At 38.8% G+C, this 24,789-nt stretch overlaps 1 long non-coding RNA gene across 2 annotated transcripts; it reads right to left on the bottom strand.

Moving 5' to 3' along the window:
- Positions 1–2,308: 2,308 nt before the first annotated feature.
- Positions 2,309–16,867, bottom strand: LOC138165714 (uncharacterized). 2 transcript variants are annotated; one of them, XR_011169425.1, is made up of 4 exons: positions 16,727–16,867; positions 15,559–15,763; positions 11,088–11,199; positions 2,309–8,156 (listed from the first exon to the last, which is right to left on the bottom strand). It is a non-coding gene; the product is annotated as an uncharacterized lncRNA (long non-coding RNA). The 2 variants fall into 2 exon arrangements; XR_011169426.1 differs by having other exon boundaries at positions 16,742–16,850.
- Positions 16,868–24,789: the final 7,922 nt, after the last annotated feature.

Here is a 24,789-nt window from a genome sequence, read left to right as displayed (position 1 = left end):
CACCAAGAAATTATGACAAGGGAAGGAGGAATCAGGCAAGAAAAATTGTACCTTTCTGCTTTCTCCCACTCTTTCTTTTTCCTTTGCCTCTCTCATTTTCTTTCTTTCTCTTTTTAAAAGTAATAATAATAATAGATAATCTGGATTCGTTTGAAAGGCATAAATTCATAGAAAGGTAAAAAATCAACTTTCATTATACTACATAAATGGGTCAATCAAACCATTGAAGTTCCCAATAGATTTCCTGACATGGTCTCATTCTGACCATTTCCACCCCTACTCCAAACTAGGACTTTACTCCTGATTTCCCTAGTTCTGATAGTTAAATCTTTTTGCCTTATCTAGGTGGGAACTAAACCATTAAGACACTTTCGACAATTGCCATAACATTCTCCCACAAGTATCTTCTTCCCTCTTTCCAGTATCTCTTTACATATTGTTTTCCCCCATTAGAATGTAAACTCCTTGAAGGACTATCTTGTCTGCTTTTATGTGTGTGTATGTGTGTGTGTGTGTGCGTGTGTATCCCCAGTGCTTAACACAAAGCCTGGCACATACTAAGAACTTAAAATGTTTTATCTACCTATTTGAACTCAAAATTCATGGAATCCCAAATCCTACCTCAACAAAGTCTTCACATTTTCCTTTCTGACTTAGGATATTATTTCTAATGGTGGTGCTTCCAAAGCTGAGTCCCTCTGGTTTCCAACAATTACTACCATTGCTGTTCTCACCATTGTGACCGGTGGTGTTGTCAAACATTGGAGAGACAATAGTGGGTAGAGCAATAGATTTGGAGTTGGGAAGATCTGGTTTCAAGTCTTGGTTAAACAAATATTCACATTTGTTAATAATTATTAAGTATGTAATAAAAAAGAATTTAAATCTAAAAAAATTGAATGCCTTCCAAGAAGGACAATGTGACTCCTTGAAACTCGTAGTTAAAAGTAGTTAGCAAATCATACTTATGTAAGCCCTCCAGTTCAGATATCTCTGGATGAATAGCATAAAATGGAGCAGTGTAATACTAATACTGTACAATGAATACTTTTTTTTTAAAAACAAAAGCATACCTTTTTATTATAAAATAAGGAACCCCATTATATTGAACGCTAGACTGGTTTTCTTGCTTTGAGTGGTTGTAACATAAGCTACCAACAGTATGCCTAATCTTTGATTTGAATAACATTCAAATAGAAAAAAAAAGTTTATTTATACCATACACTGGGAACATGTGAAGTAGTTTCATTTTGCATGTTCACAAAAGGCATTTGTCAGTATTCCAGAAAATACCAACCTGTATCACAGGTGTTTGTGAACTTTAGAAGACTCCATTAACCTCTCCTTGTCCACATGAAGAAAGGAAACATGAGGACAAAGACTCAAATACTACCTCTCCTTCTTACTACCTGTGTGACCTGGCGCTGGTCTCTAGGCCTAAGTTTCCTTATCTGTAAAATAAAAAGAATTGGATTAGATAGTTCTGAGGTCGTTTGTATAGCTTTGATCCTTTGTACTATCCCCAGATTCAGAGTTAAACTCAGGTAGGCATGTGTTTCCATTTTAGGGCAGTTGGTATAAGAATGGTGCCAAGGATGCCAAGGTCATATGTTCCCTATAGGTCAATGAAGCCAACTCTAACTAAATTATGGAGTAAGAAAAGTTTGTCTTTGTTGTCCCATATTTCCCTTTGCTTTGCCCTTTCCTCTTTTTCTGGCTTTCTTCCCTTTCCTCAGCAGTTCATTACTTTCATTTTTGGACCTTACCAAAGACAGTGGTCTGAAAATGGCACAGGGGATAGAGGGCTGAATTTGGACTTAGAGGATCTGAGTTTTAATTCTAGCTCTGCTGCTTACTACCCAAATGATCTTGGGATTGCTTCTGTTGGGCCTCTGAGGTCCCTTCCCAGCTCAAAATCTAGGATCCTATGGAAACCCCTTCACACTGTTAAACCTTAAGAAAGTATTGGGTTTTTAAAAGTGATCTCCTGAAAAAGACAACACAACCAACAGACATGACACTCTCTACTGGTGGAGTTTGGGGCCTTTGGCATGTGTTAGGGGAGGAGAAGGGGCTTTTCTGCTCTCCTTTAATCACATTACATAATGAGATCTTACTTCATCTTTGTAGAAGGCAGGATGTTTAGGTCAATTCATTTCATATTTAGGGGAAAAAAATCTTCTTTGGCAGCTTTTGATTATATACCTAATTCTGGACAATTGTCTCTCAAATGTTCACCACTGGTTAAAAAATACAACTGAGCTAAAATATAGACTAAAACTAAAAACCAAAAATAAATTAAAATAAATTTATTTTTTATTTATTTTTTGGTCTTTATTAATTTATTTACTTTTAGTTTACAAGATTCATTACCACAATTCCTTGAGTTTCAAATTTTCTCTCCCTCCCCTCTCCCCACCACCCCTATGGCGGCATACAATCAAGTATAGTATCTGCAAATACTTTCACATTAGGCATTAGTCAGGTTATAAAGAAGGATTGTATCAGATGGAATGAGCAATAGGAAAGAGGAAACAAAACCAAACAAGAAAAAGAGCAGGTAGTTTGCTTCAACCTGGATTCAATCTCAGTTCTTTCTCTGGATGTAGACATCTCTCCCCATCATGAGTTTTTGGGGGTTGACTTATAACTCTGAATTGCTGAGAAGAGTCCAGTCTCTCAAAGTTGGCCATCACACATACGTTGTGTTTGTAATTGTGTACAAATTCCTCCTGGCTCTACTCTTCTCACTCAGCATCAGTTCGTATAAGCCTCTCCAGGTAAACATGAAGTCCATCTGCTCCTCGTTTCTTATAGCACAATAGTATTCCATTACATTCATATAGCACAACTTGCTTAGCCATTCCCCAATTGATAGGTAACCCCTTAATTTTCAGTTCTTTGCTACCACAAAAAGAGCTGCTATAAATATTAAAACAAAATTTTAAAAAATAAAATTAAAATTAAAACAAAAACTAAAAACTAAAAAACAGAATGTGAGAGACTAAGCACAAAGCATGAACCTTACCAGATAAACAGCTCTTAAGTACATGTTGTGATAGTAATGGCAATTAAAGATTCCCCTGTATTGGCTTGGTTTTCAAATTGATTGTGTTAAAACCCAGAGTTTGTTAATCCCACCTGTGGGATGGGCTTGTTGATGTGAAAAGAAAGTCCTGAATTGGGAGGAGCTGGTGATGTAGATTTGGAGAGACCAGAGAGAGGCGGAAGATCTTCTTGGAAGCAGAATTGCTGGTGGCTGCTTTGAATTGCCCTGGACTTTTGAGACCTGCCCCCTGAGCTGCCAAGGACTGAGGAGACATGGCTGTTTTGCTGGTACTTTGTCTGTCTGTTTTGATGTTATTTTGCCAGATTTGTCCACTGGTGAAAGACTGTCCTGTTGAAGAAGTCCTGGAACCTGACATTTGGTTAAGAAGGCCTGAGACTGTCCTGCAGACAGAGAGTGAATACTGTCCACTGGTGAGGGACAGTACTGAGAGTGAATACTGTCCACTGGTGAGGGACAGTACTGTTGTTGCAGGGGTCTGGAGACTGTCCGGCAGACAGAATGAATACTGTCCACTGGTGAAGGACAGTGCTGCTGTTGCAGGGGTCTGGGAGCCTTTCTGTTGGTTCAGAAGCCCTGAAGAAGGATTTTCTTGTTGTATGTTTACAGAAATCCTGGGAGAGGGCTTTGCTAATGTGTTCAGGGGTTCTAGGACTGTTCTACAGACAGAGGATGAATTCATGAAGGGACTGGCAATGTATCTTATGGCCTTGCTAAGCCTTGTCTCCCCAGGAACTAAGATTGCTGAGAACTTGCCTCGTGTCAAGATGAAGAAAAGACCTCCATTTGGGTATTAAGTGCTGTGTTTAAACTTGATGTAACTCTGGGGTAGATTCAATTGTGATCCAGGGGTGGGGAACTTTTGACCTTTTTGTGTTCTATGGTTGAGCAAATGAATGTATTTTACTTATGTTTGGAAACTAATCTCCATTTGAGAAGAGGGGCTTTGTGGTGGACTTAATTAAGGTATAGCCTAGGGGTGGAGAAGTATTTAGAACAGAGACTTTGTAATTGATTGAATGATTGGAAGGTCCTGGGGTGGGGTAGTACTTGGAGATTATTTAATCATACTTAGTAAATACTGTATTTTGAATGATGTCATGTTTTGATCTTCTCTGTTCTGGGTTTGTTACTGAATAAAATAGAGAGCACCTATGCTGGTATTTTGAACCTGGGAAGTTGCCTTCTTTTGGCATTACATTACACATGTCCAACTAATTTTAGTTCCAGCAGCAGCATCTTTCATATGATTAACAAAACGTTTAACAAATATAGTAACTAGACCATCTAATTTTGTTTCTCTTTATAACTTTTCCTAGACCCTGACTACAACACGGCAATCCTTTTTTAAAAAATTATCATCCCCTATCACATTTCCCACATTAAAGGTTCTAAATATGTCCTAATTTTCTCAAGCCCTAGGCTCTACCTCTTCCTGACTCTCAGCTGACTTTGCCTACCACTTTATTCTCTCCTCCATCCCTCAAATCTGTCTTTTTTTGCATGTGAAACTGCAAATCTATTATGTACAACTTGCTATTTCTTTTAAATATGTACTAAAATTATCATGTAAAATTCTTTTTTTTCCTTCCCTCCCTCCCCAAATCAAAGTCTTCATGGACTTTTTCCTCCTTCCCTTTTGTTTCAGAGAGAGAAGTGACTTTGTTACAGCTGCTTCTACGTTTGCTGTTTTATGTCCTTTCTCCCCTTCACAGTCAAATTTATAGGAAGATTATTCTGCACTTACTTGGAACCTGTTTCTTCACTCTCCACACCCTGCCACAGTCCTTTGCTATATGATTTCCTTTCCCATTACTTTTGTGATATTGCTGTCTCACAAGATCACCATTCTCCCTTGGCCCCCAGCCCCCTGCTGCATCTGATTTTGTTGACTCTGATTAAGTTGAATTCTTTCTCTAACAAAATTGTGAGTAAAACTGTGTCTTGCACTTCTTTATTTGGTCCATCAGTGACTAGTGCAAAGTTTTAATATGGTAAATTCTGAACAAAATTTTGTTAAGCAATTGACTTTTCAGAGACATCCCTCATTCATCCTTTCTCGTTTTTGGTTCTCAGTGAAGATAGAAACTGGTCAATGGCTATCTTTTATACAAGCTGTTTATGTGTTGAAAGACCTGATATGAAAATGCTCTATAGCCTTCCTGTCACAAGGTAGCTAGGTTGTACAGTGGAGAGACGGATGGGCCTTATGTCAGGAAGACCTGAGTTCAAATTCAGCCTCAGACACTTACAAGGTTCATGTATGACTCTGGACAAGTCATTTAACTTCTGTCTGCCTCCATTTCCTCAAGTGTAGAATGGGGCAATAATAGCACCTACTTGTGAGGCTATATAATTCCAGTTCCTTTGATTCATAGATGTCATTTTTATAATTCTTAAAAAAAAACAGAAAACAACCTCTTCAAAGCAAAAAAAAAAGCCTATTTAAGTTTTGAAAAAGTACCTTCCCTCATCCCAAGGCAGTTTTATAACTTGGACCGATGGTTTAAAAACTTTTCAAGTATGATGACGCCATTTTAAATGTCAAAAACTTGTGTAGATCCATAAATCATGTAGTTTTATTAGTTTCTATTTTTAAAAAATATAAGACAAAAAAATCTACTATGTATTTAGCGCCACTTCTAAGTGAATTTTTATTTTGCAAATCACAATAGTGCCTATGTATATGAAAAAATACTACTACATACATGTGTGAGCTGTTCCTAATGCTACAGAAGGTATGTTTGCTTATTCTCATATTGTCATAAATTTTGTTGGTAAAGGACAGTTGGTGGTGTAGTGGATACAGCAACAGCCTGAAGGAAGCAAGACTCATTTTCCTGAGTTCAAATCTGGTTTCAGACACTTACTGGCTGTGTGACCTGGGCCTCAGTTTCCTCTTCTATAAAAGAAGCTGGGGAAGGAAATGGCAAACCACTCTAGTATCTTTGCTAAGAAAACCCCAAATGGGGTCACAAAGAGTCAGACATGACTGAACAACAAAAACAACACACATTTTGATGGAGCTGAATTAAGGTAGGGAGGAGCATGGTACAGTGAAAAGAGACAGGAGACCTGGTTCAGATCCTGACTCTGACACTTATTACATATATAACCTGTCTGGGCTTCATTTTCTCATCTTTAGAATGAGAGAGTCGGGCTATATTATCTCTTTGGCCCCTTATGCCTTTCAATCTATGCTCTATGATCAAAATAACAATTCTTAGTAAGCATTAGGAGTTGTGGATCTATGTAACCCTCAGGGATACATAGCCCATAACTTGGAATCCACTGACTCAAATTAATAGCAAAATTGAAGATCTATGAAAAGGAAATCAAGAAGGAAAAAAGCTATTCTAAAAAAGAGACTAATCTATTTAATAATTAACCATATTCATGTACCCACAAATAGAATCTTCTGAAATCCCATTATGAATTAAGGCTTCTCTAGAGCTGTCAATCTGGAAAGCACCTTCTTGGGCACAAAATCAAAGCTTTCCTGGTTCTTTTGGACTCTTTGGGAAATGATGTTCCTGATGGCTTCCAGTAAAAGAGAATAGATCCTGGGTAAGATCATTTTCAGCTTGAAATCTTGTGATCTTACCATCTCATTCCAGGATCCTAGCATGGTCAGATGCTATACGTACAGAAGAAAAGTCATGACTGTTTGACCTGGTAATTATATTAGGGACCAGTCTGTCTGGTTTATTCCTTGTTTGAAATATTTCATGGCTTAGGAAGGTGTGTCTGCACTATGAATGGGATCATGCAGATTTTAGGGTGAGGCTCAGATATATACCATCTATTCATGAGCATGAAGAGAAAAACATCTATCTTCTTTCATTTAATGTACACTGTTAAAAAAATAGATTAGGCATAGCATTGAAAGATTGATGGCTTTGGGGAAATCTTAGTACTTGCCTCTGAAGAAAATATGACAGACTGTAATAGGATAGTTAATGAAACACTCATATATTTGATGAGATAACCTAAGAATATAAAGGTCTTTAAATGCAAGGAATCCATGGTCCATTGAGGAAAGGGTAGTGTGGCAATATTCTTGATTACTGACCTAAGACCATAACTCAAAAGGGGCAAAATGTTGCCACCAGTGACCATTTCATGAATTATTATTAAACCTGTCCTCCACAAAAGTGGATTTGGGGATCTATAGATGTTGTCATAATAACAATAATCCTATATCTAGGCCCAAATTTGAGGGAGGCTGTGACTTTAGAATAGGGATTTTTAACTTGGGGTCCAGGAACTTGTTTTTTAAAATATCTTCCAACTGTATTTCGATTGGTTTTCTTTGTAAGACTATGTATTTTATTTTATGCATTTAAAAATATTATTCCAAGAAGGGATCCATAGATTTCCCCAGACTGTGCAAAACAGATATGAGAATATAAAAGGAATCAAAAGTATGATGTCAAAGATTCTGGAGAGCATAAGCAAGTTGGTCCTATTCTCAGGGGATTATGGTCCTACTAATGAAAGTAAAGGGGAGGCCCTAACCCTTCCATATTCAGCCACCATTAGTAATCCTTTGGGTTAAAGCATTACAGGAAGCCCTACTTAAAATGCAAAATACTTTCAGGAAACTGAGAACATTAACTCAGTACAAATCAGCTGGGTAGAAGGTAGAGTTTGGAAGAATTGAAGCCAATTTTGACTGGAAGAAGAATAGGAAAGGAGGAAGGAGGGGTGGTCTTCTGAAGAGTAGTCAACCAGAGTGGGGTCATGAAGGCAGAGAAAGCATAGAGATGAAGGCAGGAGAAAATGTTTTTTTGAATGGGAAGAGGAAGAGGGAGATTCTTTCTTGGGAAAGAAATTCTTGTGCATACAGAGGTAGCTAGATACAGTGCTTTGAGAGGTATCTTCAAAATAGGAAGATAAATTCAAGTTCTCTCCCTAACACATTTGGTGATCTGATCCTGAGCAACTCTCTAAACCTCTTGGTGCCAAGGGCAGCTCTCTAAGATTGTAAGTTACATAGGGGGTGTCGACTGGCTTTGGTAGAGCGAGTTTCCCCATTGGGAATTCCATATGCCAATGAAATTACAGGTCTGTTCCACCATCCTTCCCCCTGTACAAAAAAAAAAAATAAAAAGTTCAATACAGACAGAGTGTAGGAACTAACTCCACTTTCTTTATAGCTCTGTGAACAACAAGATAACAAATTTAGAGCTGGAAAGGTCATAAAAGGCCTTCTAGTCCAACTCCCACATTTTTCAGAAGAGGACACTGGGGTCCAAAGTGGGAAAGTCATTTGCCTAAGGTCACACAGCTTATAATTGTTATAAGTGGGATTTGAACTGAGATCCTCTGACTCCAGAGGCAGGACTTGTTCTACCATACCATAGTAGGTGTAGGAGGGGGAAACCTTCTTCAAATCCCTCCTTTCTTTCAGGCCATAAGAGGGAGACAAACTAATTCTAAGTAATACCAAACAACAACAAATCTGTGGGTCGGGCAGGTCTTTTTTTTTCTTACTGGTGTAGAAGATAAATAGGGATAAAAATCATCTTATCTACTTTGCCTTTGTCTATTTAGTGTCTTTAGGGAAATACTCTGAAACATTATCTATAATATTGGCTGGAATGCAGTTAAGTAAACAGATTGCATGGATTTCTCTGTTCCCGAATACTCTATTCATCCCTGTCCCAACTTTTCCCATAGAAGTAGTCCATCTATGCCATTGATTTGCAGGAAGTCTAGCTAATATACCCATGATGGATTTCCCTTAATTTTCCTCCAATCTCTTTGGGTCTAAGTATGGTCACATTTCTCTCCTCATCCCTGACTTGTTCTCATTAAAGATGTTCCAAATCATCTATTTCTCATGTCTAGTTTAGGTTGTCATTCACTAAATAATTTCAGTCTCCTTATCATCCTTTTTAAGACTCCTCTTTACAATTCCTCCCTTCCCACACTGTCTATTTTTCACCAGCTCCCTCTCTCTGGCAGAACCATGTGAGTGACAGCAGCTTCCTAATGAAAACTCCTGCAAATCTTGCCTTTTAGGAAACATTTAGAGTGCTTCTGCCTGAAACCACTGCTAGACAGCTCTATGTGGAATATTCATAGCATAGCCAACATGGCAAGAGTCTTGAATCTCTCAATTTGGGGGGTGATTTTTTTTTAAACTGCATTCTTTGTTTCTGTGACTTGTGATCTGAGCATAATAAGGATGTCCTAAAAATCAGTTGTGTCTGACTCTTCATGACCCCATTTGGGATTTTCTTGGCAAAAATATTGGAACGCCTTGCCATTTTCTTCTCCAGATCACTTTACAGATAAGAAAATTGAGGCAAAGGTTGTTACTTGCCCAGGGTCACACAGCTAATAAGTGTCTGAGGCTGGATTTGAACTCTGGTCTTCTTCACAGATGGCACTCTGCCCACTGTGCTGCCTAGCTTCACTCCCAAAAGTCTTAGTGTAGTTTTAGACTCTAATAGCTTATGACTTTAAAAGAGTCAGTTTGTTATAGAGGAAGGAGCCATAAAGTTGGAATAAGAAGACCTTGGTTCAAAACCCAGTTCTGATACTTTACTACCTGTGTGACTGTGGGAGAGTCATTTAACGTCATGGAAGATTAATTTGCTCATCTGTGAAATGAAGTGAAATACATTTACATTACACACTTCTCTGGCTTGTTAGTGGCTTGTTTTTTAAAAATAAGTTTATTGATGCCTTTTACTTTTATATTTTATAGATTTCAGAATATATATGTTCTTCACCCCCACTCCCCAGCATTTAACTTCCATTGTAATAGAAAAACTGATGATGGACTGACCCTGAAAATGCTTTTGACATTCTGTCCTGTAGAATTTCCATTTCTCTGTCAAGAGGAGAGAGTTATGCTTGGAGCAGCTGGGTGGATAGAGCTCTGTTCCTTGAGTTAGAACGACCTGAGTTCTAATAGCTGTGTGACCCTGGGCAAGTCACTTAAGCTTTGTTTGCTTCAGTTTCCTCATCTGTAAAGTGGTAACAATAATAGCACCTAGGGTTGTCATGAGGATCAAATGAGGTAATCATTGTAAAGCACTTAGCACTGTCCCTGGCACATAGTAAATGATATCATTGTCGTCTTCATCATCATCACCTGTTCTCTGAGATGAAGACTGGCCACTAAATTCCAACAGATAGCTTCCTTTCAGTGTTCAAGTCACTGTTCATTGTTATATCATCATCTATGTTAAATAGATATCCTGGTTCTTATTTACTTTGTTGGATTCATGAAAGCCAGGAAAAGAGTTTATAAATAGTGAAGTACTATAGAAGTATGAGTTATTGTTTTGATAGCCTAGCTAGCTCCGTATTTAACAAGCATTCCTGCAATTATCAGGCAATCTTGGTGGACAATGAGCAAATTACTATTATCAACACTCTCCTTTAGGAGCACCAAAATTGTTTGAAGTAATACACTATTCCTAGATTTTACATGATCACTCATCTCTCTCTGTCCCCAAAGTACATTCCTCTAATTTTTCCAAATTCACTTTGAATGTATTTTATTTAGGTTATGAATGTATTTATTCAATGTATTTCCCCCAGCATTTACTATATACAAGGCACTGTATTATGGGCTGTGGGAAATACAAAGAAAAAATAAAACATGGTTCTTGCCTCATGGAAGTCTGCATTCATGTCAAGGACTATGTTAATTATCTGTTTTATATTTAACTTCATCCTTAATTTTGAAAGATTCATACCTGATAGCATTAAAATCTGCATGTGGGATGAGGCATGAGCTATGCAATATATGTCATGATTATTCATTGGCTCATGGAAAGACGAAGTGAGGGAAAAGAAAGAAGGAAAGGAGTGAATTTGCTCCTTCTTGCTTTCTTTCCATCTTACCCAATTTCTCCCCTCCTCTCACCTCACACCTTCAGCAAAGGTCATTTCAGGATTTTTCCCCCTTAATTCCTCATTCATTCATTCATTCATTCAATAAAAAAGCATTGGTTCTGGAATCGATTATATAAAATCAAATATGGCTTCTGATACTTACCTTGCTCCCCAGCCATCAGTGTCCTTATGTGTAAAATGAAGGGGTTGGACTAGGCAGCCTCTGCTCCAGATCTGTGGTCATCGTGTGATCCCAAGTGCAAGGGCACCAGCCTCTGAGAAATATTCAAAATAGTGTGAAATTGGGAATGAAGAAGGACAAGCCCTTCATTCTCCCTTGTTCCACTCATCTCAAGTCATAAATTGTGACCAATCAATATTTAAAATCTATACAGTATCTTTGAGTTTTTAGATTTGTATCTATGTATACATACAGGCACACACACGTGTATAGATTGCACACACATGCAGGTTGCACATATATATATCTGTGCACATGTGTTATACATATATTCATACATACATGCATGGCATGTCAGTGAGTCGGTAAACATTTATTATATGATTGATCTGCCAGGCACTGCAGATACAAAGATAAATCAAAAAGAGCCCCTCCCCTCAAGGAGCTCATAGTCTAATGGAGGAGATAACACGCGAACAATTATGTTCAAACAAGATAGTTTAAACTAGAAATGGTTAAGAGGGAAGGCAGTAGAATTGAGGGGGTTCAGGAAAGATTCCCTGTAGAAAGTGGGGTTTTAGTTAGAATATGAAGGAAGTCATGGAAGCCAGGAAGTGGAGATGAGGAAGGAGAGCATTCTAACCATAGGGAACAGTCGGTGAAAATGCCTGGAGTTAGGAGATGGAATTTCATATTTGACAAATAGTAAAGAGGTCCCTGTCCTGGGATCACAGAGTATATGGGGGTTGCTGGCGGTGGCGTAAGATGAAAGAAGACAGGAAAGTTAGGGGTTGTGAAAGCCAGGTGATAAAGGTTTCTGAATGTCAAATGAAAGATTTTATTCACTTCTTGAGGACAGGGACTGTCTTTTGCCTCTTTGTATCCGCAGCACTTAGCACAGTGACTGCTGCATAGGAGACGCTTAATAAACATTTATTGTTTGATTGATTGATTCCAGAGAAAGCCAGTGAAATGTATTGAATGGGGTGAGGGTAAGGTAATGACCGAATCACAGTCTTGTGATTTAGGGAAATTATTTTGACAACTGAATGGAGGACAGATTAGAATTAGGGGAAACTTGTGGCAGGCTATGTATGCAACAGTCCAGGTGTGAGGTGATAAAGCCCCTCAGAGTATTGGCAGTGTCAGAGGAGAGAAGGGGGAAAAAATGAGAAAGTTTATGGAGGTAAAATCTATAGCACTTAGGAGCAAATTGGATATGGGTGGTGAGAGAGTGAGGATTCAAGGATGGCACCTGAATCGTGAGTTTGGGTGAATGAAAAGGTGGTGATTACCTTGATAGCAATAGGGAAGTTTGGAAGGGGCTTGAAGGGAAAGATAATGACTTCAGTTTTGGACATGTTTCATTTAAAATATCTACAGGACAAGTTTGAGTTGTTCAATGGGTAGTTGGAGATGGGAGTCTAGAAGTCAACAGATAAGTTAGACTTGGATAAACAGAGTTGAGAATCATCAGCTTGGGAATCATAACTGAATCTATGAGATCTGATGAGATCATCAAATGATATGGTATAGGAGTAGAAGAAAGGGCAGAGCCCAGTGGAACACCCACAGTTATTGAGCCTGACCTGGCTAAATATCCAGGAGAAGAGAGTGAGGAGAGACCACATAAATGGGAGGGGAACCACAAGAGAGTAGTTTCATAAAAACCTAGACAGAAGAGAGTATCAAGGAGGAGAAGGTGTCAAAGTCTGCAGAGTTGAAGAAGGATGAAGATTAATTAAAAGGCCATTAGATTTGGAAATTAAAAAATCATTAGTAACTTTGGAGGGAGAAGTTTCAATTGAATAATGAGGTCAGAAGCCAGGATGTAAAGTAAGAGACTGAGAAAGGAAGTAGAGGTACCATCTGTCAGAGTTTAGCCAAAGAGAGAGTGATATGAGAGTTGGTGGAAATGGATGGATCAACTGAGGGATTTTTGAGAATGGGGAGGTATGGGTATGTTTGTAGGTAGTAGATAAGCAGTTCAGGGTAAAAGAGGCTCTATACCTGGTTATTCTTTGGGACTTTTTTTTAACTATTGACTTCCTTTTTAAAATTTAATTTAATTTTCAGTTCTAAATTCTCTCACTCCCACCCCTTTCTCCTTTACCCAATGAGATGTCAAGAAAAACTCATTAATAAAGTCAAAGAAAACAAATTTTTTCATTAGACATGCTCCTCCCTGCCTCCCCCACTCCAAAAAAGAAAAAGAAAGAAAGAAAATGGGGGCAGAAAGGTGGTGCACTGGTGGTGCACTGGCTGTGGAATCAGGAGGACCTGAATTCAAATCCAGCCTCAGACACTTAACACTTACTAGCTGTGTGACCTTGGGCAAGTCACTTAACCCCAATTGCCCTCCTTCCCCCCTCCAAAAAGACAAAAAAAAGAAAATGAAAAGAAAACATTCTTAAAGCTGCGCTCTGTGACCATCAGCTCTCTATCTGGAGGTGGATAGCATGTTTAATCATGAGTCTTTTGGATTTGTGGTTGGTCATTGTGCTGATCAGAGTTCCTAAGTCTTTCACAGTTGTTTATCTTTACAATATCATTGCTGTATAAATTGTTCTCCTGGATCTGCTCATTTTACATCACATTAGTTCATACAAGTCTTGCCAGGTTTTTTTTTTTTTTTTGGAAACCATCCCTTTGACCATTTCTTATGGCACAATATTTCATCACTTTCACATACAATTGCTTATTTATGCTTTCCCCAATTGCTTGGCACATCCTTCAGTTTCTAATTCTTCATGAAAATAGCTACCACAAATATTTTTGTACATATGAATCCTTTTCCTCTTTTGTTAATCTTTTTTAGGTGCAAACCTAGTAGTGACATCACTATGTCAAAGGTTATGCATAGTTTAATAGCTTTTTATTGCCCAGTCCCTGGAGAGAGTAGCCCTTCAGTTATACTTTTCAGTTTAGCTCTTCCAACCAAAGGTAAGTTGTACAAAAGAACATTACAAATAACAAATGACAAGTAAATCCGCTTATATAAACAAATAGCAAAGAGAAATGAGAGAAGTTACACAGATTAGGATATACCAATGAATACACATTTTGTTTGGCAGGGAGCAAGACAAATCCTCAGTTCAAATCTAGAGAGAGAGAGAGAGAGAGAGAGAGAGAGTCCAATCTTACCCAAAGGGAGACTTCTCTGTATTTCAAACTTTGGAAGTCCAGAGATGTTAGGGTATTAACTTCACCTATAAATGCACATGGCTCTGAGGAGATCTTGGTACTTGCCTGTTTCTCTCCAAAGAAGATCTAGCACTAATTTCATTAGTTGCTTATCCAAAGTCAAGTTCCACATTCTCTCTGCCAATCAGGAGTCATGTCTGCTGGTGTAGGAACCCCGTTATAGTCAATAGTAATAATGATGATGATGATGATGGTGATGATCTTAGTAGCTAGCAAATGCTACCGTGTTTCCCCGATAATAAGACCTATCCCGAAAATAAGCCCTCCCCTTACTGTGTAAGATTCCTCTAAAATAAGCCCTCCCCCCGAAAATAAGCCCTATTGAGATTGCTACTGTAGTGAAGGTGATCCCCTGCGCTACACGCTACATTACGGTACGGTACCCTCTGTATGCACCGCCCCCCCCCGCCGAAACACACGCCGCGCTCCAAGCTGCATCCAATCAGAGCTGCAGCAGTGAGCGCGTCATCCTGTTCTTCCCCAGTGATTTGCTTGCTGGTACATTTTTTTGTTCACATTTACCTGTTTATTAAAATTGCTGTCAATGTTCATTAAAATCAGCCCTCCCCTGAAAATAAGCCCTCTGGTGTTTTTCTGTCCAAAAAAAAAATTAATAAGACAGTGTGTTATTATCGGGGAAACATGGTACTATAGGGTTTCAAGGTTTTCAAAGAGTTTTCTATATATTAGATCTTCACAAAAATTCTGTGAGGTATGTGCTATTATTATCCCTATCTAGAGGCAGTCATGACACAGTGGATAGAGTGCTGCACATAGAGAGAGGAAGGCCTAAGTTCAAATCCAAGCCCCTAGAAGTGTGAACCTAAGCAAGTCACTTAACCTCTGTTTGCCCCAGTTACTTCAACTATAAAATGGGAATAATAATCGCACCTACCTTTCTGGGTTATTGTGAAAATCAAATGAGATAATATTTGTAAAAAGCACTTAGCACAGTACCTGGAACATAGTAAGAGTTATATAAAAGTGTATTCCTTTCCTCTCACCACTTTATGGATGAGTAAACTGAAGCAGACAAAGGTTAAGTGACTCATCCAAGGTCACACAGCTAATACATATCTGAGGTAACATTCTAATATGTCTTTCTTACTTCGAATCCAGTGCTCTCTCTACTGTGCTACCAAAAGAACCTTAAAATATACAAAGTACTTTGTTGAATGAATGAATGACACAAGGAAGGTAGTAAAAGTACAATTATTTCCATTTTACCGAAGAAGAATATTGGACTTACTGAGGTAAAGAGGCTTCTTCATGGTCACATAGCTGGTAAATATAGTGACCAGGACTCCAACCTGTTTCTCCTGACTCATGTAAGTCCAATGCTTTTTCTGCTCAAACCACTTCCTCAGTCAGTTTAACATCACACTGGCCCTTCTGCTCATATTTTCCACCAGTGGAAAAAAAATGATGCATTGCTCGAAACATGGGCTTGGGCTCTAAAGTAAAAAGAATGATTTGCATTAAACCAATTTCATTATTTTGTGGTCATATTAAATACATTTTTCTTCTCCCCTCCCAATTGATTGTCTTTTTTTATTTGATTCATTATACAGTAAGTACATAGGTATCTAGTATTTTGAATTGCTAGGAGAATTTCTGGTATATTCAGAAAATACATAGGAGTTGCCTTCTTTGGTTTTCATGATACAAAGAGTTTGAGTCAGGAAACATGGGCTGTAGTTGTAGTTTTGCTACCGAATAGTTAAGATTTTGGGGAAATCACTTCTTTCTGGGTCTCAGTTTCCCTATTGGTAAAATAAGCAACTGGACTAGGTTATTTTGTTGGGTCTCCTAAAGTTCTCAAATGCTTTTTAATGCTCTGATTCTACAACTAGAACCTATCTCAGTGGAAATTTGTGGGAGAAAAACATTTGCTTGTCAGAGGGAACATGAGATCTGAAGCAGGGCCACAAACTAGCACCTTCCCAGAAAATGGCCCTAAATCTCCTCATGTATGGAAGAGACATTTACTGACAGTGGTAGAATTGTGGATCATGTAAACCAGAAGATCATTGTCATGAAGGTTCCAGTGTCCTAGTGATATTGAAATATCCTTCAATTACCTGTCTCCTTTTTTTGCTTTGGTTTACCAGCTTAACAGCTGGAAGATATCAGGATAGTCAAAAAGTTCATAAAGGTCCAGGGACAAATCTGAGATGTATTGCTTTAGTGCCAATGCAATATTCACAGTGCCAACAATCGCTATAAATTTGCTGGCAGATGCTTGATCACAAAATATAACAGACTCTCCATATAGAAGACATTTATTCAGACACCAAAAGATAGAATCCCCAAACCAGTAAGCCAGTTCCATCATAGTAGCAAAGAAGTTAATAAACCATAACAGCACAGAGAGCCACAGCATCCTTTAGCCTTCCCACAAACCAACATTTACTCACAAGCCTAAAGATCACCTTTGGATGTGTCCTCTCCTCCCTCTAGTCTAGCTGCTCTGACTCCCAACTTCCTGTGGACTCTACTCCACCCTTCAGTAAACTCCTCCCACCACAGGTTCCGTGTGATTACATTCAGCCTATTAGGGGGCAGGGTGTATCTTCAAAGCAGGGAAGGTCTTCAAATTCCCTTAAGCTTATTAAGGGGCAGGGAAGATCTTCAAATTCCAATTACCATTACAATTACCCAAACTATAATAGGGTCAATAAGTCCATGTCACAATCTGCCACTGTTAGGAAATCCTCAGTGATTAGGGAGTGGGTTTGTTTGGAGGTAGGGAGCTGGGGAAATTGATCTCAGTTTTGAAGGGTGACTCTGAGGCAAAATCTGTGGGACACATTACTTCTGTTCAGATCTCTTCTTGTCTTGGCTCCCAAGCCATATGTAAACCACATAAGCCTCCCTGAGAAATGCAGATACCACCTGAAATTCTGATGGATGGTTCTCTTAGAGGTACAGCAGCAAGGGCCTTGTGTCACTCTACCAGGAAAGACAGAAAGGAAAAACCTCAAATGACCTTGGTTAAGCTGCTACAAGCTTAATTGGAGCCTACGTGCTATAGCTACTCTAAGTCTCTCACATACCAACTGAAACTCGAACAAGTGTTAGACTGGTCTGACCAGGGTACACCAGCACAGAAGGTGACATATAGCTGACTTAAATACATGGCAGATTTGGGTGGAGTCTCTAATACCCATTTTCATGGCACAACCTTAGATGGGCTTCCTTATCAGAGTTTTTCTTTTGGCTAATAGTCCTGCCTGGACTTTTTAGACATTTAGACTTTAAACATTTAAAGTGGGATACACTAATTTACTCTATGGGCCTAAATGAAGATGGTTGTGGGGGGGGGGAATGAAAGAGAGGAAGAAAATGAGTAATACATTGTAGAATCAACAGAACTTGGAAACTGCTGTGTGGGGTGAGGTACTAAAACAAGCAGAAGGTGACTCCAGTGTTATAAACCTGGGTAAGCAGAAGGCATAGTGCTGTGATCAAAAGAAACAGAAGAGTTAGGGGTGGAGGGCAGGTTTTTAAGGGAAGATGATACATTTCTAGAGATTGAATTCCAAGTATGTGACCAGCAAGAATTTGGAAAAATTAGCCTGGAGCTATGTAAATAAGTTGGAAATTTAGAGATTTAGAGGCAGATGCCATGCATAGAAAGATGGTCACTGAAATCATGGAAGTAGGTGAGATTACCAAAAAAGAAGGCATAGGAAGAGAAAAGAGGTGTGAGCACAGAACCACCGGAGGCAGAAACAATATTTAGAGAGAGGAGTAAAGGAAACAGGAATAATCAGAGAGGTCGTGGGAGAACCATAAGAATGTAGTATGATAGAAGTCAAGGAAAGTAGGAGGTGGGCAACATTAACAGAACACGGAAGTCACGGGAAGAAAAAGGTCATTGGAGTTAACACTAAGAAGGCCATTAGTGTTCTTAGAGAGAGATGTTTCAGTAAAGGAGTGGGGGAAAGTTAGATCACAAAAAGCTAAGGAAGAAATCAATTTAGACCAGGGGCAGGGAACCTGCATCCTCGATACACACATGTGGTCCTCTAGGTCCTCCCCTTATTAAAAGGATTTGTTCTGTGAAACTTGTATTCAATAAAAAGGTTGCACCCAAGAACCTATAAGGCCACATGTGGCTTTAAGGCTGCAGGTCCCCCTGCCCTGATCTAGACTACTCTTTCTTGTTTGGTAATGATACAGAGGAGATAGAAGAAATAGCTCAAAGGAATAAGAATTTCAAGGGAATTTTTTTAAAGAAAAGGAATGCCTAAGAATATTTGTAGGCTAAAGAAAAGGGATCAATAGAGAGGGAGTGATTGAAGATGAATGAATAAAAGAAGCATTTATAAAATACTTACTCTATGTCAGGCGCTGTGCTAAATATTGGGGATACAGTTACAATAGTGAGACAACAGTTGCTCTCTAGAAGCTTACATTCTAGTAAGAGAGCCACCACATACAAGAGAATGGTGGTCAGGGTGAAGTGTTTTGACCTGAGAAGCAAGGGGGAGTTAAGTGATGGTGATTATGCCTCCCAAGGCAAGGTGGATGGCAAGACAATAGACCTAGGGCCAATCAGATTGAGTGGGCTGTCACCAATCAGAACAGAACCTCAGAGCATAGCTCCAGGAAAGGAGTTCCAGAGCTGCAAAGAAGAAGGAGGTTTGATTAAGGAATTAAGATTCCAAAGGAGAAGGGAGATAATAGAATCCAGGGTAAAAATATAGGACTTGATTTTAGAAAGGAGGAAGGTCACCTTGGGTACCAGAAGGAAGGAGAAGAGGGTAAGTGAAGTCATTAAGAAATTAGTTGGAATAAAAGTAGAAGATGAGAGAGTTTACATAAGGAGTTTATAGTGAGAATTTGAGGGAGTTTACAAAAGGGATCAAGTAGAAGTTGATAAGAGAAGGTTCAGAGTATCATTGTGGTAGCTGGGATGCATAGGTAATCAGAGATTAATAAAAGGATTGCCGTGAAGTGAGTACAAATTTGCACTGGATTCACCCAACATGGTTTTCAGCACAATTTAGTAGGTTAAGTGTGTCTATGTACAAAAGAGACAGGTGATAGAAATTATTCCGGATCAAGGATTGACAAGACAAAAACAGGGAATGGTCAAAAGAAAAGAGATTCAAGGGTAGGGAAATGCATTTTAAAGAGACTGACCAGAGGGTCAAGACTGGGTGGTGAGGGGAAGTGAGGTTAAAGTAGAAATGGTAACCTGGGACAACAGGGAGGAATCGGGAATGAAAGTGAAGAAAAGGCAGGAAGGAACAACAGAATGGGTGATGGGGACAATGAGCACATCACTCCAGTAGCATAGCAGTAGTAGTTATTCTATGCCCCACCAATATCTTCTTCTCATTCTGTGCGGTTCTCCATATCATTCCCCAAATCCCCTGTAAAGGATCTATCTGCTGTATTAGAGGCTAACTTGATAGACTCAGAAGCTAAGCTAGCCTACCTGGGAGAGATTAAAAGAGGCTATTGGGATTTAGAGAAAAGCAATATCATTGTGGGGTAGAAGACCAGGGAAAACTTCAGGAAGGAGGTAGTATTGGAGTTAATACATGAGGGACAGGTAGGATTTATATGGGAATTCCAGAGGACATCGTAGGCAGAGAGAATAGCGTGAACAGAGGAGCAAAAGTTGAAAGAAATGGGGAGCAGCCCAGTTTACCAAGAGTCTATGGTGCATGAAAGGGAACATGGGCTAGAAAGATAGGTTGAGTCAAATTAAGGAGGCCCCTAAAAGTTAGGCTGAGGCAATGGGTACCTTTGAAGGGCTTTGATGGTTAGAATGTCATGGCTAACATGTTGTTTCAGGAAGATTCATCTGGCCCTGTGTTGGATGGATTGGACCTGGATAGGTCCTTCTGGGCATAGGAGCCCAGAGACAGTGAGACGATTTAGAAAACTATTACAATAAGGTTGGCATAAGTCAATGATGACTTAAATTAGTGTGGTGGCAGGGTATTTCGGCTCCAAATGACATTTCTTGTTGATTTAATAATGTATCGCACTTAGTTTTATTTACTTACTGATGATTAGTTTATCTTTTGTAATAAACTAGAAGTAATAAATCCCTTATTTGTAATAACTCTATGTTCAACTTAACTGTACCTATAGTTGCCAGATCATAAGCCAAATAAATGACACCATCTCACGTGTAAGTTATCGGGGGTTTCAGGTAAAGCTCCTAATTGGTTATAGAAAGTTTAAAATTTTATAAATAATGTGGAGGGCTACACAGTCAAATAGAATATTGGATTAGATAGACTAGTATTCTGACTTAATGTATCATTTCTTTATTGTCTTTTTATGAACTTTTTAAGTGGATAGAAATATACCCAGGACAAAACTACAAGGAATAAAAAGCTCTTAAAATATAGAGACCTAATGAAATAAGACAAAGTCAAGTGGGAGTGGTCATCCTGTCTGTGCTGGAGATATCCTGAAAATGCTTATTCCTCCCACCCCAAAATCCCAGCAGGTTAAATAGTTAGGAGTCCATGTTATACTCCATATTTCTCTAGAGAATAGGTAAGTGAGATGAATGAAAAGCTGAGAGATATAGTTTCTGGGTAATTAAAAATCAATTTGTTAATTAGGCTAGCAAATAATCATTAAATTGAGGTCAGTGGTTCTCTTGGTAACCAAAGACCTCCCCTCCCCCCCCAAAGGTCTCTAAATGTTTAAATACCTTTGGAAAAATACCTGAGAGTGAAAATCAACTCTGATTGATTAACAATTAATAAGAGAATGAATATTATCATGATGGGCTTTTTCTAATGAAGGTCTATGTCTAGGAGATGTGATTCTGATCATGTCAGCATTTTCCCAGATCATTCAGCCTCCAGAAATCTATACATAAGAATCTATTTTCCATCAAGTCCTACCTGAGTTGAACAATAGGCCAGAATTCACCTAGATTAGATTCTCTTAACTGTTTAATCAGAAATAAGCTCTCCCAGTTGGGTGGAGTCCTGCCCAAGATGGAAAAGAATGTCTCTTTGTCATCTCTGGCCTTCACAAATACAAGGCGTTGAAGGGGGAAATAAAAAGTGTGGGAAGGGAAGCACTACTACTAACTAACCTACTTATAATTAGTTATTAGTTTATTAAGAAAATAATAATTTCTTCTCACTAGGAATATAGGACCATAGATCAAGAGCTGGGAGGAAGCTGCAAGTACATCTAGTTCAACTCTACCGTTCTTCAGTTGAGGAAAAAAAGAGGGTAAATGTTACAAAGTTCACATAAGTAGTAAGCATCGGTTCTTGCCTGTGACTCCAAGAAGCCACAGCCTATGTAGCAGCCACACCCCAGTCTTGGCAGAAGGGCTAGACCAGGTTGAGGGTTACTGACAGGTCTCGGACTTGTTGGTGATGTCTCAAGCGTGTGAAGACTTCCCCTGGTGCAATGGGGGGATGAGAAGAACTTGTCCTGACATCCATCAAGTCAGCTGAAGCAGGCACTGTGGAGTGCTTAAACCTAGGCCAGGGCATTGAAGACACACATGGCATTCCCTTGACTTTTGTCTTGCCACTGAACTTGTGCAATTCTGCCTCCCTTAAATCGAATTCACTGGCAAATCCAGACATCACTCCACGATGTCATTGGTCCAAGGACAAGCAACAGCAAGCATCCGAGGCAGGATTTTATTCCATATCGTCCAACTCTGGAGGTAGCGCTCTTCCCAAAGTACCACAAGATATTAGTGAATTATCTGCCTCCACCTTGCTTCTAGTCTTAGAGATATTGTGCAGAATCTCTGAAATCTCCTCTCTTGTCCGCCTTTTGGGCTTCTGGTTTCATGGGGATTGGCTCAGTTTGTAGAGAGATGCTGATTAGAGCTGGGTACCTTTCTCCCATTGCTTTGACTCAGGTTGAGTAGGCAAATAAAAGTCCTGATGGCAGAGAAGCAATCAGTGGAACTAAAAATGTATTTTAAAAAGCTTGATGGGGAGCTTTGTTGCCATGGGAGTCTTGACTTATGTTTAGAGTTGGAAAAATGATTTGGAGGAATACTTTTGTATGTTGAAGGGAGCTATTGAAGCTCCACAAGTCTCTCCCCAGTCTTCAGAGGCCTGAGGCTGGGTCAGAGGCAGGGCTCATCCCCATACAAATTCATGGAAGTTGGAGGCGCTACTAGCCCCTCAGGCCCACCTTTACTACTGACAGGTGCTCTCAGAGATTCCTTGATAGCTAACCACTCAAGTTTAGTTTTCCCAAGTATTTCCGATTCTAAATGTGCTATTGGTTTTATCATTGCAGTCATTATAATTTCAAGACCATTCTACATTTCATTATGAGGGAAAATATGTTGAAAACACATGCCATTGAACGGAAAGACTTTTTCTTTTTAAAAGATGGCTTTTATGTCTCTAACTCAAAAAATATCACCTAGATTAGTGATGATAAGCATCTGAGTAGCTCCCTCCTTAGTGAGTTTGGGATTTTATCCTTAAAAGAAAAAAAAAGTTTTTCACAAATTTATTCATTTTCATTCTAATTAATTAATGGTTAGCAAGATTTTTAAAATTTTATACCACAAAGTTACAGACATTTCCTTGCTTTTTTCATTATATCCCTGATGACATGTAATTGACAAAACTATATTAGTGGGATTCATTTTTATAACATTTTTTCCTACAGCATTATAACCAATTAATTCCTTTGACAGTTTCAAACTTCTTGATGTTTCTCTATGCAGCTTCTTCTGACTCAATCGTTAAATTTTCCTACAGCTTAGTTCATTCTTTTGTTATTTTCATCTCTGCAGGTATTTTTCCCTCTCTGCTCATTGCATTTTTACCTTTATATTGCTTTTATTCCTAGCATTTTGGAGGTTGTGTGTGTGTGACTGGACCTTTGATTTCACTGGATCTCAGGGAGGAAACATTTTCTACTCATTCTGATTTCACAAAGTATAGTTTTAGAGAGTTGCTGAGATCCGGAGAGCCGGTATGTCTAAGAGGAAACACTTTAACCCAAGTCTTCCTGTCTGAGTTCTGCTCTTTATTCATTACAACAAACTGCCTCTAATGTCTAGTATTCTAATCATTCATTTCTCTAGTTCTCCCATTAGCAAAGACATACCATGTAATGAATGAAGATTAATAACTTGTTTTAAAAATAATGATGATGGTGATCTTAGAGAGTTCATCTCTGAAACATCAGATCTCATTGTAGATCTCATCTTTGCTGCAAAAGCTTTCTTCAAATATAGAAATTAGAATGGAGAAGCAAGGATTGGGATCAGGGAGGAATTTGATAATTTAATCATAATCCAAAAAAGCTAATGTCACCAAGTCCACTAAATTTTGGCTAAAATGTTTTGGCAAAAAGTTGGAATGAAATTCTAATCTAATGGTATCAACTAAATCATAGTTAAAAAATTCATTTCACCTGATGCTAGTTTCCTCTGTAAAATATGGAGAAAAACCTTTGCAAAAGTGTGAAGGGAAAAGGAATAATTAGGGGCTATAAATCAGACTGAAAAGACTGCTTTGTAAATGTCAGATAAACAAATAAAACAAAATTAGCTTAATTCCTGCCACAATTAGAACGAAATGGATGACATTCTAAAGTTTGGGAGGGATAAAAGAGAGCTATGAATGGTAAAAAAAAATCCATGCATCTTCGAACATCAATTTCTTTGCTTGCACCCCACCACCCTGAATATTTCCTGTGCTTTCAGCCTTTAAGACCTTTTTTTTTTCAGTTCAGCCTTTTTGCAAAGAGTGAATTTACATGTGCAAAATCTTTTTTTTCACGAGGCCTCGGTCTTGTCTCCCTCAAATAAAAAAAAAAATGGAAGTCATTTCAGTTAGGCCCTTGGATTGGCTGGCTATCTCTCACAGCTGAATGATACATTTCTGTTTTGTCCAGTATAAAAACTGCAGTGTGTCCAACTGGTCAGAAGCATTCTCAGGAGACCATGGGAAGTTTTCTCCTTATAGTCTGTGTTTGCCTACCCCCATGTTCACATACTTGAAAAATCTAAGTTATTCGTGTTCAAACCAGGTCCTCTACTGCCAAGTAAGAGCTCCTCTCTATCCAGTCTGACTTGTTTTATTAATTGCTTGTAATTATTTCTAAGCAGCTGTCATTGAGGACACTGACCTCCACGGTCTCCACTGTCTCTGTTTGTCCCTTCCTCATTTCAAGTGGCTTCCAGGCAAAAGAGCTTTCTGATGAATCCTGACAAATGTTACATTAGAAAATTAGCGTGAGTAACTCCATTTTACTTTTATTCACCATTTTATGAAGCTAAGTTTCAGCAGCTTGTAAATCAACTGATTTTAAATCACAAGATTGCTCTCCCCTCCCAAAAGTCATAGGACTTAAGTCACACAACTAACCTCTCTCCCTCTTGCCTCAGTGTCTCCCAATACCCTCCAATCAATGAGAAATCAGATGTCTCAATCCCTACAACCTTGTTTTTTCCTGTTTTTCCCTCCCTCCAAATTGTATATTAACCATGTCGAAA

Source organism: Petaurus breviceps, unplaced genomic scaffold (assembly GCF_028583685.1).
Source record: "Petaurus breviceps papuanus isolate PSGF00001 unplaced genomic scaffold, PetGlider_PUasm1.0 214, whole genome shotgun sequence".
NCBI lineage: Eukaryota > Metazoa > Chordata > Mammalia > Diprotodontia > Petauridae > Petaurus > Petaurus breviceps.
This window is presented reverse-complemented; position numbering and strand designations above follow the sequence as displayed.